The sequence below is a fragment of the Passer montanus genome, unplaced genomic scaffold, assembly GCF_014805655.1.
Source record: "Passer montanus isolate IOZ18808 unplaced genomic scaffold, ASM1480565v1 scaffold6, whole genome shotgun sequence".
In the NCBI taxonomy this organism is placed as follows: domain Eukaryota; kingdom Metazoa; phylum Chordata; class Aves; order Passeriformes; family Passeridae; genus Passer; species Passer montanus.
Window position 1 is genome coordinate 13,287,027 of NW_024371037.1, and position 17,368 is coordinate 13,304,394.

Consider the following 17,368-nt stretch of genomic DNA (forward strand, 5'->3'; position numbering starts at 1 on the left):
ACTGTGAACTCATTGATATCTTGCTATATAACAAACCTTCTTGAAATCTATATTTTTTTCCTAGTTGACTCTGTTGTCTTTTGACTCCTTCAAAAATACCAGATCTGTATAGTCCAGATTGCCCTACTCTTTGGCCACAACAAATGTAATCATCACAATTTTGGTCTCTATACAAGCATTTTCTTCCAGCCCAGTGATTTATTTATCTTCACATTCCACAATAAAACTGAAAATAAAATCACTTTTTAATGTCTTCTGAATTAGAAAATTTTAAATTTGGGGTGTTTAGTAACTTTAGTGATCTTGCACAACTGATAGAAGGAAACCCTTAGAGTCCATGTCCCTGTGTCAGCAGTCTCTATCACCTACCAGCCTTCCTCATGCTACTTCACTTCAGTGCTCTCTTGGCTGTGCCATGTAGTCCTTATATAAAAATAAACTCCCTCACAGATGTAGGATTTATTACATTATTGGTGGACAGTGATGGCAAAGCTGGAGTGCAGACGGAGGAGTGAGCAATGCCAGTGTAGCAGTAGTGTCGTGTTCTCTCCTCTGCCCCCATTCCCCACCCAACCCTGCTCCTGTGGGAGCACTGGGGTGCAGAGCTGCCTCCAAGGGGGGCACTTCATTGTTCCCCATGAGCTGTGTGCACACAGAATGGTGAGCTCTGTAAATACAAACCACTCCTAATGAGCAAATAATGCAATTAACCTGAAAACATTTAAAAATTGGGAGGTCTTTCCGTTGCAAGATCTGGTTGGTCTACCTTTACCTGAGGTCAGTATGTGTAGCTTCACAAGAAAGTTTTAGAAGATTTTTTTAACGTCAAAATAATATGAAATTTCCTTTTAAACAAGTGAGGCTTTATTTGTTGTATATAAGTAGGAAATAAATGCCATTCTGACATATTTATATGTTTTATGCCAGACCTTTGAGCAAAAGCTATTAGTGATTTGGAACCAAATGTTCTTTGCCTTTGGCCTAAAGCAGGGGAACATCATGATCTTGGAGTCCAAAATGACATTACTGTAATCTAAATCCGAATTTTGATGGTGTTGAGTAAACAAATTGTAACATGCAAGTTAAGATTAGTATGTGACAGTATGGGCAGTGGTATGGGAACATAGCCCATTCATTTTTCCCCTATAGCTCCATTGCTTGAAAAAATATGCCACACTGATATTCAGCTGGCTATAAATTTGGATTTAATATAATCCTGCATTTTTAGGTGTTGCCTGTTGCTAGAAACAGTTTCATTTTGAAGCATTCTTGTAGGAGCAAGAAAATGAAGAACCATTCAGCCTCTGATGTTTTAGCAGCTCCTCATGGATCCTGGACCCTGATTACAGAAAGTGCAGAGCAGGCATGGTGCTTCATAGAATTATAGACTACCAGCTTGGAAGGGACCTCAAGGACCGTCTGGCCCAACCTTTCTTGGCAAAAAACACAGTCTAGACAAGATGGCCCAACAGTCTGTCCAGCTGAATTTACCACTTTCCTCGGGGAGGTTATTCCAATGGCTGTTTATCCTCATTGTGAAAAATGCTCCTCTTGTGTTGTTACAGTCCAGTTCTTTAAAAAAAATGCCTCTGCCCAAATTAGGGTGCAAATGAGACCTTGTGGCAGGTTGCCAGTTTAAAATATTTAGCACTGTCCTCTGGGTACAGTTCCCCATCCACTGCACAGACTGCTTATCTACAGCCTCATGTATCGGTGTCTTCAGGAGGAGATTGCAGGAAACAGTATCAAAAGCATCAGAAAAATCCAGGTAGACATCCATACTTAATTACTCTTTACTGGCAATATTCACCACTTGCTCCACATTGACCAAGCAGGTTACTTTGCCCTAGAGGCAACCAGGTTAGTTAAGTATGATTTGCCCATGGTAAATCCAAGCTGGCTTTTCCCAGTCACATACTTTATCTAACTTGTAATAGCACTCTATGCCTTGGACTATCTGCTGATACAAATATTACCATACTAATGGTCAAGCTGAGTCTAACCTTGCATTCCTCCTCTACTGGTAGCAAAATGTCAGATAATTATTGTCTTAAACAGTGTACCAGTCTGTAACTGTTAACCCAAATAATCTGTCTCACATAATGTTATTATATCAAAGCAAATAAAAGAGGGTACCTTGGGGTAGCCATGAGAAAAGAAAAGAGTCATCCAGGTCTCTAATGTTTATTCCTGTGGGATTTTCTTCTGCTCTGACTTCACATTGTAACATCAGAAATCCTTCTTTTGTTATATTTAATTATTGCATTAATTGCCATGTTGCATTAACCATCACTTTAACCATGATGCCATTTCTCCTGTATCCATGTCTGGATAAAACTTAATTGTCTGCTGTTTTCTGGCTTTGATATGAATAAAACTGATCCATTAACTCATCATAATTTCAGTCCCCAAAACAGGCTTATGGGATGCATATAAGTTAAAGAGATACTCTCCAACACTGAAAATGCATGTACAATTAAGAGTCTTCTTTATTCAATGGCTGTCTTCTTTTGTGTGGAATATAGCTTATTATCATTTATATGGGTATTTTATGTAGCTTCACAGTTAGATGGAAGAGTAAGTATCCCCTTCTTGCCCAGACTGTCTGTGACATCCCTTGGTTAAAGTATCTTGAATACTAATTAGGTTTCACTGCCCCTCTCTTTAGTGTATGCTAGAAGTTAGCTCCCATCCAGTAACCACCTTGAAGTTACCATAGATCTTGCTAATTATCTGTTTCCCCATAATTCCAATGGGTAAGAACCTGTCCAATCTGTGACAAAGAGGCTTAAATTATGCAGTAAGTGCCCTGGATTCTCTGACTTCCTAACGCAGCAAACTGCAAATACTGCAGCTTCAGGTGAATTTTAAAGAATGATATTATTATTGCATTCAACTGCAATAATAAATGTATAAAATGAATAATCCATGAAAGAAATCCCTTGCATTATTTGCCACAGTAAATTAAGCTTGTTTTACTCCACACCTGCATTTCTGCACTGCTTCTGAAATGTAAGGGAAATGAAGAGCTGAGAGGGAAAAAATTATCAGGCTCAGTGACAGCAGTTATGCTGGCTAGAAGATAATTTGAGATTTGGAGCATAAAGGAAGCCCTGGGAAATTATTTGAGATTCAGGATTCAGAACTTGTTGTGAATACTTTGGCTTTAAAGATAAGCCAGTAAAAAGCTTATTTGGTTAACATCTTAAATGGCATGAAAGAAGTGCAGCTTCAGCCTGTCTGCAAATGGGAAAACAATGCTGAATTGCTTGTACTTGTGCTAAAGATTTGGGAGAATTTCACTATCCAGAAAGCAACAGTTTTACAGCCAGATCCACATGGGGACTGTAAATGTTGCATAGCCTCAATTTTAGGATGGAAGCATGTGTCTCAAATAGTTAAGAGGAAAGAGTGATGAAAGAGTGTGTCTTAAAGGTGACATTTTCCCTTCCAGTCACACAAGGACAGAGATGGATCAAGGTCTCTGATCCAACTCCCAGGGCCAGCTAGTGCTTTTGCCTAAGGGACTGGGGTTCCCACCTCAACTGCTCTCCCAAAGCCATGGCTCCTGTCATCAGGCAGCCTCAGGATGGAAGGAAGGAAGAAATATTGTCCTCTCTGGGGTAGCAGCACTCGGCGGCTGACTCCCATCACAAAAGTGTGAGGTTCTGTTTTCAGTCTACATCAAATAACTTTGTAGCTGAAACCAGCAGCCCACCACCCTTGCTGCCAGATGAAGTGAAATGCCTCTTGTGATTCAGCTCTCCTCTTCCTATCATGTTGATGGGAACAATAAATATTCAATTGATTAGGACAAGGAAAAGACAAGTGTGAAGCACACAGGGCTGTGTACCCCCCCAGCCAAAATGTTTCTGGAGCCATGTGTGTCCAAACTACACATGACAATAGGAACAGTGGTATCCAGGGAAAGCTCATAATCCAAGGCAATGCTGCTTGCTTCTCTGTTTGTTTTTGTGAGACCTGATAATTGGTGAGCTCATGAGCTCATGGGTCAGACTGCAGGCATGAGGCATGCTACCTTTAGAGGTGCTGCATGGACAGCTTGGCTTTGTGCCCATCTGCCTCTCAGGGTGCAGAAGAGCATGCTGAATTTTGGAGATACAGCAGTGTCCCTGCTTGGAAAACATTCCCCTCTTTACAAAATCATAAATATTTGTCTTTTTTGTTGTTTTGTTCTGGTCTTGATTTTATTGCTTACATGCAAAATAGTCCGAACACTTCCACACTGTTTTTGACCTGCCCTCCAGGACTCACTGAGATGTTTAGAGCCCAGCTACATCCCTACTTAATTTACTGGCATCAATGACATAAATAGAAAAAAGGATTGTCATGTTTAAGACTGTCTTCTAGCACTCTTATTCTGCTGAAGTATTAGCTGATACAGGAACAGATGTATAAATTGCCTGGGCTGTCTGGAACTGGGGTCTTTTACACAGGGACCTGTTATGATCCAGCTGCACTCACAGTTGGTGAGGATTAATGCTCCAAATACTTTTGTTCTTCTCAGTTCTGCTCTACATTAAATACTTGTCTTGAAGATGGCATACTCCTCTGCTTAAATGATAGCTAAAATGGAGGACTACAAGTCCTCTGCAAGTGAATAAGAAGACAGTAGAAATGTCTGAAATAATACCCATGGTGAGGAGATTAATTTACTTCTTTTAACAGTTCACAGTATTATTGGCTTGTGCCTTTGTATTAAATATTTTCTACATTTTTTTCTGATATAGAAATGTAATTTGCATCATATCTTTTTTCTCAGGAGGCAGATGGTAGAAATTCCTTAGGAGCTGATTAAGATTTTTCTCACAGAGTTCACATTTGTCATATAATGATTTGTGAGTAGCCTGACTTGTTTGAAATACTAATGCTAGAAGTTTGACTTCATTGACTAAGCCCTGGATTTTCTACAAACTTCATGAATTCTTTCCTCATTTCTTTCATTACAGTGGCCTGCAAAGAAGTGGGTCAGCAATCATCATTAAAAGTTAATTTATATTTTGTGTAACTTCATTCTCCTAACCTGCTATATATTGTACCTGCAAGATGGAAATTTTGTGCTAACTTCGGCAGAAGTGACAAGACTATCACAGAAAAGAAGTATATGCTGAAAGCACAAAGAATTGTTGTTAACTTTGACTTTAGGCAAAGGAGCTTTATAATGGAACCATGCCTATTGATCTAATATTTGTGATGCTTTCCCATTATCCATGCAATCCAAGACTCCTCTCTAAATCACTTAATTCAGGTCCTTTTAAGACTTCCTTTACATCACTGAGCAATGGCATACCTTTCATACAGTTGCACCTCCTCGTATATTACCTACTAATTAATGCCCTTGGAAACAGTTTCTCTGCTTCCGCTGACTAATCAGGCAGAGTCCAGCCTATTAGCCAGTGCGTTGGTGAATACCTCAATGTCAATATAGAACAAGCAGACAGGGCTATGAGAGGCAAAATCAAATTTGTCTTCGTTAGGTTTCGAGTCACTTAAAGATAGGCTTCTATTGATTTTGAAATTTGCTGGGATGCCAGGAAACTTAACAGAGCTGCAAGTCAACCCCTTACTCTGCTTAATGCTTCCGTAAGCAATGCTGCTTTTTGTCCTGCTCTTTTTAGTCATCTACGATTTCCTCACATATTCCTTCGCACATATTTCTGTTCAACTTTCCTAGCTGTTTTTCACCCAGGGTCTGAACTACTTCAATATCAACTGTTAATTTTAGTGTGCAGTCTGAGCTCTTAAAACTACTATATCCATTAGTTTTGCCTAGATAGGAATAACTAATTGCAAATTAAATACACTTTGTGCTTACACCTCTGAGGTATACCCTGTTTAATACCCATCAAAATACATTTTGAAGTGTAAGAAATTGTGATTTCTTTGGTTTTGCTGAAGACTGAGGGTGGTAATGGAACCGTTAGGACCAAGGAAGGATTTTAAGCTGCTAAAATCCAAAAATCTTCCTAAACCTAGAAAGAACTTACTGAAAACAACATGATACTGCAATTCTAGTAGTCTCTGTGTAAGTATACCTTGGATTAATGAAAGTATTTTTAAAATTATTTACATTGGTGTAAATTATTATTGGCATATAAGCCAGATGTCTCACTGCCCAGACCCTTAGAAGCAGATATTCTCAGACCACACCTGAAACTTAGCAACAGAATGACATGGTTCATAAAAGAGAAATGTTCCAAACCTTTTCTGTCAGAAATGCAATAGGAGATCTTAGTGTGTATTGACCTAATGGTTGTCACACTCTCATTGGAAAATGTAAACCTACTGCACAACTTTTCCTTCTGTCCAAGGGGACTCAGTTCTCCTTCAAATCTCAGGATTAATTGGGCCAGAGAAAAGGATGAAGGAGGAACACACCTGTATCCTAAAATTATCTGCACTTCTTCAGGAGGGAAGAGGCTGACATTTTAATCACTGCTTCTGGGACCATGATTTTTTAACAGAAAATTGAAAAGCAGTGCTGGGAATGGTGCTTCTGGGTTGGGAAAAGTGAGGTTGAAATACCTCAGGTCTCCTCATTTGTAGGCAGATATGGTTGGACATGATCTCTTCCTCTTTCTCTACTCTCAGCTGTCATACTTTTGCAGGAAGAAGTGAGCCATGCTTGGTACAAGAACAACTGTGTCTCTGTCCTGAAGAGCTGGCAGCAAGCTCCCAGGTAAAACAGAGCTAGGGAACTCATGGCCCAGTACTGCACCATGACACTCAGCTCCCTTATCTCCATAGGAAGCTTCAAGCTCAGTGTCCTGGCTCTTTGGACTTGCCACTTCATGTCACTTAAGTCCTGAGCATCTCTAATCAATGCTTCCCCTCTTACTCTGCTGAACTCTGTGCTCATTTATCATGGAATCTAAGTGGCATTATAATTTTTCACAGTTTAATTGTTCCTGTTAAGTGTTATCTTTTCACTGGCATGGTCTGGTATACAGCACTGTGCAAAAGCCATGGGTACTAGAGCAAAAGCCCATAGTCCTCTACAATGGAAAAGAGGTATCCCACCCACATATATCCAGAATCTCTCTCTCTCTTGCTCCAAAGTTCCTTTTGCAGGAATTTAACACTTTTTTGAAGAGTTCCTCCTTCTTTATGTCAGTCAGGTCTGGGATTTCTTTCAACCCAGTGTTATTTCTTCTTCCTCAATTCTCCAAATTATCTATTTTTCAGGTCTTTGCTTTCAAGATCCTGAAGTCTCTTATCTCTATCGGTAACTGTATCTGAATGCCTGTTTAAGCCTGCCTCAACTTCAGTCACTCCACCTTTTATTGTAATTCCCTGAAAGAGGCTTGCATCAAAGCTTCCATTGATGTTAGCTCAGACAGTAATTCTCTAATGTCTGCCAATCTTCCTCTGTTGTACTTTGTTTGCAGCACAACGTTGGGCCTCAGGGACTTCCTGGGCTCCCAGTGCCCCTCTTTGGCTGCCTGCAAAGGCATCCTTAATGCCAGAAGTGCACCTCTGCACAAGTGTGCATAAGGGATCACCAAATATTTTAGGAGGGGCTTTGAGGTAGTTTCCATTTTCTCAAAATAATTGAAAATGACATACTGATGAATATGCTGCTTTGAATAACTGCTATAGCCTTCAAGACATGCCCATTGCTCCGAATAGCCTCTGCTATCCGCTTTTTCTCTTAGATTCCTACACATTTTCATACTGTAGCAAAGGGTAAGATTAGCCTCTCTGATTCACTTTGGGACATATCACTCATGACTGCACCTTTCACATGCAGAAAATATAGAATTAGTTAGGAAAATGTATCATAAGTCCCAAACCCATTTTCCATGTAGAAGTGGTTGCCCAGCCTCAGATCTACAGGTTCAAGCTTCTCCTTTTGCCAAAAAGCAAATTTCTGTGATTAAGCATATTACTCACTGCTGCCTTTCTTGCCATATGAATATGGCAAAGGGTCAAAACCTGAATGCTACATTTATTTGAAGATGTTCTGTGCCTTCTTCCTTCTTCCTAGTTGTCATGATACTAATGCTGAGAGGAAGAAACAATTTCTTTTTCTTCCCTCCCCTTTCTACACTGTGTTCTACCACTGCAAAAGTCATTTGTTTTCTCCTTGAAGTAGTTTTACTCAGCCTAAAATTATTTTCTTAGCTACTTTTACAGCCAGTACCTGTTCAGACTGAAATCAAATACTCCATCCAGTGATGAGGCTGCCTGATGTGCTCTCCCTGGCCAAGTGAAAAAGTGTACATTTAGTTATCCACTGCTCAGGAAAACACGCTGTAAAATGAGTAAATAGGAAATTCTGAGGAGACAGAAAAATCCTAAACACTATCTTCCTCTGGTCATCTCATGTCTTTGTGTGAGCTACACAGAGCTCAGAGGGGATAATTTCCCAAAATGCTTATCTGGAAATAGATATCCACAGTGTACAAGAGGACACCACAGGACCTACTGCTAAAACCATGCTGAAAAATATCACAGTTATCTGCTATAAATTTGTCCTTTGGTAACCAGCATCCCTTGCACTGAAGCAGCTCTGACATCAAGGATACGAAGCCCAGGAAGGCACCCAGGTAGGGCAGAGAAACTTGAAACACGAATAGCTCCCCACCCTGTGCTTTGTGCGAGAGCCCAAACTCACACACAGATCTCAGCTCACGCAGCTTTTGGGTGGCTTAACAGCTTAGTGTGCTGACTGAAAACACAGCAAACCAGACAACAGTCTAAGCAGGCCCACTTTGACCTGGTGGAAACACTATGTGCTTCATCCCAGCCCTGATTATTGCCGTGGAGGCCCTTGCTTTCCCCTGGGACTGTGCTTATAAGAGTACTGCAATGAATCCCAGAGCTGCTGTGTTCCCCATCACAGGAACTGTAGACACGGCCTAAAGGAGAGAATTCTGCACAGGTGATATTATTCCTTTCTAAATTAAAACATGGAAACCCCTTATCTTTTTCTCTGGAGATGAAGAAATCAATCAGCAATCCTCAACCTCCAAGAGCAGAAATGTATGACACTGTTTACTTTAATCTAAAGGGCATTCTGCTGCTTTTTTTTTTCTTTTTTTTTCTTTTTTTTTTTTTCAGTTTTTTCCTGGTCCAAAATCTCAAAACCCTGATTTAGGTCCTGATTTATCACTGTTTACTTTAATCTACAGGGCATTAGGGCATTCTGCTGCCTTTTTTTTTTTTTTTTTTCCCAGTTTTGTCCTGGTCCAAAATCTCATAACCCTGATTTAGGTGCTAATATGCTGCAGTGAGTTCCAATCCCCAGGCGGCTTCATCATCTCCAAGCTGTGCCCAAAATCTCAAAACCCTGATTTAGGTCCTGATTTAGGTGCTAATATGCTGCAGTGAGTTCCAATCCCCAGGCGGCTTCATCATCTCCAAGCTGTGCAGGCTTAAACCCTTAACCTGTCGTAATACCATGATTAAGACCCGTCATACATTTGAGCAGTTTGAAAGCCATGTCTGCTTCTTCACCAGCCATTCTCACCCTCCAGTGGAAGGCAAAATCAATAGCACCCCACAGGAAACAGAGGCTTCCTATTTACTCATTTTACACAGCCGTTCACAGCACTATAGCCCAGTTCCCTGGCCAGGTGTATTCTAAACTTCTACTGTTCACAGCCTTGCTGGTCTTTGTGGATGAAACAGAATAATAATCTCCTTCACACTGCTGATATTCCCAAGTCATAGGTCTTCCCCATGCAGTAGTTGTGATTAGGTTATTCCTAAAACAGCCCCATTTCTAACAGTAATCATAAGGATTGAATAACTACATAGTGTCTATTTTAGATAGGTAAGTGATGGTGAGCCATGAGCCCATGAAATCTCACTAGGAATGTTATAGGTAGCACTGCTCTGCTTGCAGAAAGGACTTCTTGCTTTGTGTCCTGCAGTCTCAGAGGGTGGATTAATATTTGAGTTAGTTACTTCCTACTACTTTTTAGAGTAGAATAAAAAGTTGAACTGGGTGCTCAATGCCAGAAAACTTCTTAAATCAAATCAAAATAGGAAAGCCATGCTTCTGCACATCTCCACAGATGGTAGATATGCTAAAACAGAGTATTTACAGCAGCCAAACTAAAATAATTTTATACGTAAAAAGACTGTTTTTTTTCCAGCTCACATATGAGTCTGATTTCTATCTTGCCTTCAGTGATCAGAAAGAAGAGAACTCCTATTGTTTAATGACATTTCCAAATATTTATAGTTCTCTGGTAGTAACCTTTTGTTTGGTAGATAGCAGAGTTTGCACAGTATGTTGAGTATGTCATTAAACATTTGCCTGAAGACTTGAGTGTTAGCATCAGTGACAGAGTTTCCTAAACATGTCACATTTTCTTTGGCTGTCATGAAAAATTATAGCTACTGTGACTTGCACTTTAGTAGCAGCTATTTGTGATACTTTAACCTAATGTACAGCCCCAGAGGAGAAACAAGAGACACAATAAAGCATCTGCCACCGACTTGCTTGAACAGAGGGATTCCAAGCATTATCAGGATGCCAAATTAAAGAGAAAAGGCTCTTGTGTCAAATGTCAAAGGATCTTGGTCTTTGTTAACTTTACTGTAATTTATATCTTATCTCTGAAAGCATATAAAGAAAAAATAAAACAAATATTCCTTTGTTGTCTGGTGTCTCTTTCTCTGTACTTATCTGCATAAGTTCTTGTGATAGAAAGGGTCAAATACTTTTTGAAAAACTCACATAATCATTAAACTTTTTAACAATTTAACATAATGGAAATATTTATTGCCTTCTAGTGGATCTTATTTTTTCGATATAAATTTTAAAAAGTTTAAAAAAACAGTTGAGCCATATGGGTGTTCTGGGTGCCAAATGGAAAAAAAATATATTTGTGATGTATTCCTTCATATTTTCTTTTAAACATATTGCTCTTTTCTGCAAGAGAAAGCCAAAGAAATGAATATTTCAGGTGTCTGTAACATGGAAACTGTTCTTTTCCTGTTTATCTGCAATCTTTCCCTATTTCTGTCAAAACTTCTTCTGTCATCCTTACATACATCAGGAAACTTATTCATGTCATAATTAGTCCATGTGTAAATGAGAATAGAAACACTTGTCTCATTCTAAGTTAAATTCAGCCTTATTTGGAAATGTTTTAAGAACTTGAAGAGAAGATAAAATAGGGCACAAGTGTACAAATTGGTTTCAATAAATTCAGAGATTTAACCCATATGATTAGGATGACAATGCCAGAAGCCGAGCCCCAGAGGAAACACAAACAATTGTCACTGATAACAGTCAGCTAACAGATTTTCCCCTGATGGAGCTCTTGAAATCTATTCTAAGAGCAAAGATTAATACATCATTCTGCACCAATATCATCAGCCACCTAGAAATCTTCACCCTGGAGTAAAAGAACTCTTCAGGCCTTATAACAAAGGAAAAAACTCTGCAATCCTGTGTGTGGCTTCACTGTATATCATTTTATTACCTCACAGGAAAAAAAAATCCATGAAAAAAAATCCATGAAATGTGATGTTGTTTTTGCTTGTCCTCATGGACATTCAGTAAATCAGGCCACTGTACAGCAGCTATGTTCACATTTCAACATAAAACCCTGATATCACCTAAGCAGCTTTGTGAAATATGTTCTCAATAAACAGGACTGAAAAGTGAAGCTGTTATATGAATTAAAGAACAAAACATTCTTAAGGAAGCTTGGACTCCCTTTCAAGACTTTATCATCCAACATATTGTATCTGTTAGGATGGTCCCTGAAAGTTTATAAAATTTTATCAGAAATTTTTTCATTGCATCATTTCAGCAAGGCAAACCTAATCATGATTTTCAGGAAACCAGAAGTCTGACTGACATCCTCTTTCTAAATTTCCACAGACTACATTTTTTATTTTCTTTGGCTGCACTCACCCCTCTGAAACAAGTCTTGTGTTTCTATCAGATGTATTAGCACAAGTTCATCCATCACTATTGGCCTTAACTTTGCACTCTAATGCAGCCCTAGATCCTTCCCCACAGCAACACCAACATGCACCTCTGACCAATAATGTATGGCTGGATGGAAGCTATGATACACTACTTTCTGTAACAGGATTATGAAGACAGAGTAAAAGTTTTTTTTATTATAGTTTGACACCAAGAAACATGAGTGAATATTGCATTTGTCTCCTCAAAATTGAAATGAAACTGTTTACTAGAACAGAAGGACTGCAGCTGTCATGCATTGTTAAAAAATCAGAGACAGAACTAAGACTTGGAACCCTACTAAGATTATCGCTTCAAATGAAGATTGCAAAAATGAAGAATACAATCTCTGTGACAATTCTCTTCAAAACAGGTTTTTCAACACTTTGTAAAAGGATGGGGGTCCTACACCTAATCCCAATGGACACAATTGAACATACAGGCTAGAAAAACAAAAGCAGTCCTTGCCCACTTTTTGTCCCAGTCCCATGAGAAGTCATATGAGCAGTTACAATGGGCAATGCAATCTTTCACTGGTTATGGCTTAGACTGGGATCCTGTCCATGACAAAGTCCTTCAGAAGACACCATCAGTGTAGTCTTGCACTTGCACAGCAGTACATCCACCTCACTGGGATTCAGGCAGTTTAGAAACAAAGATCATCTAGCTCTCGTCCATAGACCAGTAGCAAAGCATAATTTCAATGTGAGTTATTATTGATCAAAAATTTCCCCTGAATTTGACATTTCCCTGTCTAGAATGAAGACAGACTTAGGACAACACTCAGAACATTCTATAAACTATGCTTTTGCTTTTATAACACATTTAAATGTTGTGTTAAGGTATATGTGGAGGTAAGCTAAATTGTTACTGAAGGACAGAGGAAGGGGGAGAAGGAGGGAGGGAGGTTACAGGAGGAAAAGCAATCTACAAGGTGGAAGGAAACATAAACCATCCTGATTTATACTTTTTCTCCACCCCTTCTGTTGATTGCTTTTCCTTCTAGAGACACATCTTTTCTCTTCTTCTACAAGGTGTGATGTGAACTGATTTACACTGTCTTTCCAACAGATGGTTAAGCCACCCTCCTATTTAAGAAAAAAAACTTAAAATTAATAAAGTGTACTTGTTCAGCTAGCTTTTTGTCTTCACTGCTGTTTTGTTTTTGTTTTTTTTTTAATTTCATGGAAATCAGACATGTTAGTAATATATAAAACACCACATAAATTTTTACTTTAACTAGTAATAATAAGTATGCCATACTGGCTTAAGTGAATGATTCAGCAGTATGTCCCTGGAAAACATCAGATGTCAATGAGCCTTGGATTATTCTGTGTATCCACTGTGCAATGGGTAAATATGAATAACATTTAGAGGTCAATTTATACCTTCTTTAGCAACTCTGATGATATAAACTGCTATTTTTTCTTGTAGAAGCTACTCAGTGTGTGGAGTAGTCATTTAGAAGCAAACTGGTCTCGCAAAGTTGCCCCATCCTTGCCCCCACACGTTGTTAGGCATGAGTCTGAAGGCAGTTATATGGGAAATCCCACAACCTTACCAGGGAACAGTTGAGTTCTCCTCTCAAAAGAACTGAAGCCAGCCCTGGGATCCACAGTGCAGTCAGGTGGGCATGGAAAGCACCCAGGTGGTCATGGCTGGGATGTAGAATGAATCAAAAGGAGCCCATTTTTTTCAAGTGTGAGGTTCACTGTCATGTTTAAAACAATGCTTTCCTCTGCATCAGACAGTTCAAATAGCACTTCATGTAAACATTTCAACAATAGAAGTGATGACTGTTTGTGACTTATGTGAGAAGGAAGCTTCCAAACGTAGAGACAAAACACTGTCTTTCCACAAGGATCACATCTGGAAAATGATGCAAAGTAGGACAAAAAAGCATTATTATCTTTTCAACCAAAACTTTCTGAAAAAGTCTCAAGTTGCAGATTAATTTTTCAATATAGCACCAACATTTGAGAAGCCCAGGTGTTATGAAAGGCAGACTACAGTAGGCCAGTGTTTCCAGTAGTGAATTACCATCAGGTTCAGTTTCTCCACCAGCTCCTCTGAGGATTCAGATCTGAGAGTAGATGTGAAGCACAGGCTACCAACCTGCAGCTCCTGTTTTTATGGTACTGGAAACAGCAGTTTCCCCTTAGCACTGTCAAGGCTGCCAGGCTGATGTATCTTTTAGCAGGAACCTGGAGCCCTACTGTTCCAGGTAGTGATGCTGTGGCATTTCTGACTTAGCTGCCTGACTGCAGATCATCTACATTGGACCTTGCCAATTTTTTGATCTGCTAAGGCCTCATGTGTTTATATCAGAGCCTCTGCCTGCTGCAGTTGGTAGAAGAAAGCATCTAGACAGGTCTTATTTCAGTCACAGTAAGTACAGCACATCTTTTCACATCACCTCCTATGTCCCGTTGGCCTTTTAATGTCAGGTCCTTTTGGGCAGTAGTCTTTGTTACAGAGATTTAATAAGGCACCTGGTTGACAGAGCTGCACTGCCTGCTGGGGGCCTCCAGGAATACTAAAGCTTAAGAGCACATGGAAACAAAGACAGCTTTTCAAAGGTCTCTCTCTATAGCCTCTGCCAAAGTGACCTGTCAGGGCTTCATCTCAACCTGATGTTTTGACAGTGCTCTTCAAGTAAGAACTGAGAAGACTGGATTTTGTCAGAACTTGACTTGAAAGGATTTTCAACAGTTCCATTTCTTATTTATTCCCTTCTGGCAAGGAAAGTTTTACATGTAAGAATCTCATGAAGCAGAAAATCCAGCTTTTAAATGGCATTCCCTCGTGGTTACAGAGGACACTAGAGTGACTAAGTCCATATCATAGCCTCAACATGGTTTGGCTGCTCATGCTCCCCTGCAGGAAAGTTGTGTAATTTCTCAGGCTTTTACCTAGATGACATATTTTTTTTAAAGGTTGAATTCTGAGTCTGCATAAAACTTCTACCATCACCTTCTAGCACAAGCAGCATATTTCTAATACAAAACAGACCCCTCAGCTGGGGTTTTAGGTAAGTGATACAGTATGAAGTAAATAATGTAATATTTCTTTTGTGTTCTACATTATAACACAAGATATTAGAAATGATACTCTGGCACGGTAGTGCTGACACCTTCGAAAATGGTTTTGTGCTGGCTCACTCACCATATTTGCCTTCTGTGGAAGAAAAATATTATGAAGCCACTTAGGAGAAAATGAGTTCTGGAGGTAGTTAATCACTACCTGTGCAAGTGCAAGGTGTGGCATGCGAGATAGGATTCACAGGCAGCAAACAGCAGGCAAGACACTGAGAGAATGGATATTCTGAGTGCCATTAATTTGCATTGAGTATGTGGGGTTAGAAGAAGTGGTCTGGTTAATTAAACCATATCACTGAAATGGATCCAAAACAGTTTTAATTTAGCATTAAAATCAGCTTTAGCCTACATTCCACATGGGTTATATTGAGATAATTTATCCTGTATCTGAAGAAGTTCAGATATAGACTATGCAGTAACACTGGCTTTGTAGAGCAGAGTTGCTTGTGAAAACATTCCTCAATACCTGTATGCCATTCCTCTCACTTCACTCATTTGAAAATATCAGTATAGACAAAAAAATTAAAGGATGGAAAATCAGCATGGAAGGCTGATTGTTACAAGAGACAAATGTAAAGTGGCCTGATTTTCACCTCTAGGTATCTGTAACAAAAAACACTGGAGTTTGATTCTGTCTGTTTAGTCCTTTGTGTTCACCCAGTAAATCACAATGCAAGCCAGTAGGACTAGTTCAGATTTAAAATATTAGCAGTGATGCATGTCTGTGTTGATGAACACTGATGAGACAGATAGAAGAAATCAGACTAAAATAACATCTGTTTGATCAGCACCTGTCTCTATTCACTTTTATTATCTTCATCACATTCCCCAAACAACAAAATGGGTGTTATTTGCGTAGATAATACATAAGGGAAAGGAGTTCACTACATTCACAGATGGTAGTCCTTCATCTCAAATTAAAATTATCATCTTTTGGTAGCCCAAAATTTGTTTAAATGAAAGCAATCAAGCCCACAAGAGTGCAAGGAACAACCTTATTGTAGTATGTCTACCCTATTTTTTTTAGAAAATGAAAGATTATCTTTGATTTAAATATTCTTTAAATTTTAATTTCATCTGAGATTTTACCATCTGTGTGTCTACTGAACTCCTCCCTGTGCTCTTAGTAAGGTTCTCAGTTTCTTGACTTAGGATCTAGAAATAAGGCAGGCTGGAGAGATGTTCCACAGAACTTATCAAAATTGACTTAAAAAGAAAATTTTAATACCTGGAAAGTTACAGAGCTATTAAATGTGAAGTGTATACACTCAATTCTTCTATTTTCTGAAATATTCCATTAAAGAAGAATTAATAACAAAAGTACACTAGAAAAGTTGTCAGTAATTCCAAGAATTTTTAGAGAAGAATGTGGCTCACTGGAAGCACTACTGATTATCTAAAAGCTTGAGCTTACAGTCAGATTTATGATCAAGGGAATGATCATCTTTTCACTCCCCAGAGCAGTTCTGCCCCTGTGACCTGGAAGTATTCAGGACAAGAAGATTAACCTTGTAAGGGTTTATAGGACGGGCTCCTGAGAAACCATAGTCATAGAAGAATTGAAGATATCCAAGCCACACGATGCAAAGACAGGTAATTTTTTACTTCAGTAAAAACCCTGTATGAAAGTGATTTCTCACTTCTGTTACTCAGTGTGTGAGGCAGTACAGGGACAATAAAGAATTAGGTGATGGTATTGAAAGTGCCTCTTACAGAGAAGTTGCTTTGTGTGCTATTCTTAAGCAAAAGAGCTGCAAGAACAGAGAGCAATGGACACCCAGAAACTCTAACAAAATTGAAGTCTGAGGATATTTAGTAATCATATCAAATGTTTATCACACCCTCCACACTTCCTGCCACCTAGCCTGTCAGCTTACTTCATTTCCACCAGTTATACTCTTAGGTCCTTTGTGAGCAATATGGTGTACAAATTATAAGCTTAAAAAAACCTGGTATCAACATGTGAAACAAGACTCCTAAACAGGATATGACAAAACAATTGGTGAAAATGGAATATTCTGAAAGAGATAGTCATTCAGATCAGAGATCAAAAAGAAACTATTTATAAAACATTATAAATAAATATTGATTTAAAATAAATATTTTCAATTTCCATCTACTAACCTCTCCCATTGCTTTTCAGTATGCAGTTCCAACATGAAATTTCAAAGCACATAAAATTACTAATAAGAAGCCATATACTAATAAGAGACAAGTAAATTCAGATACAAACGAGCTGACAGGCCACAAAATGCAAAACACCAAGAAAATAAGCACCTATTAACTCTCTTTGTAATGTCTTCTTCATTTGTAATAA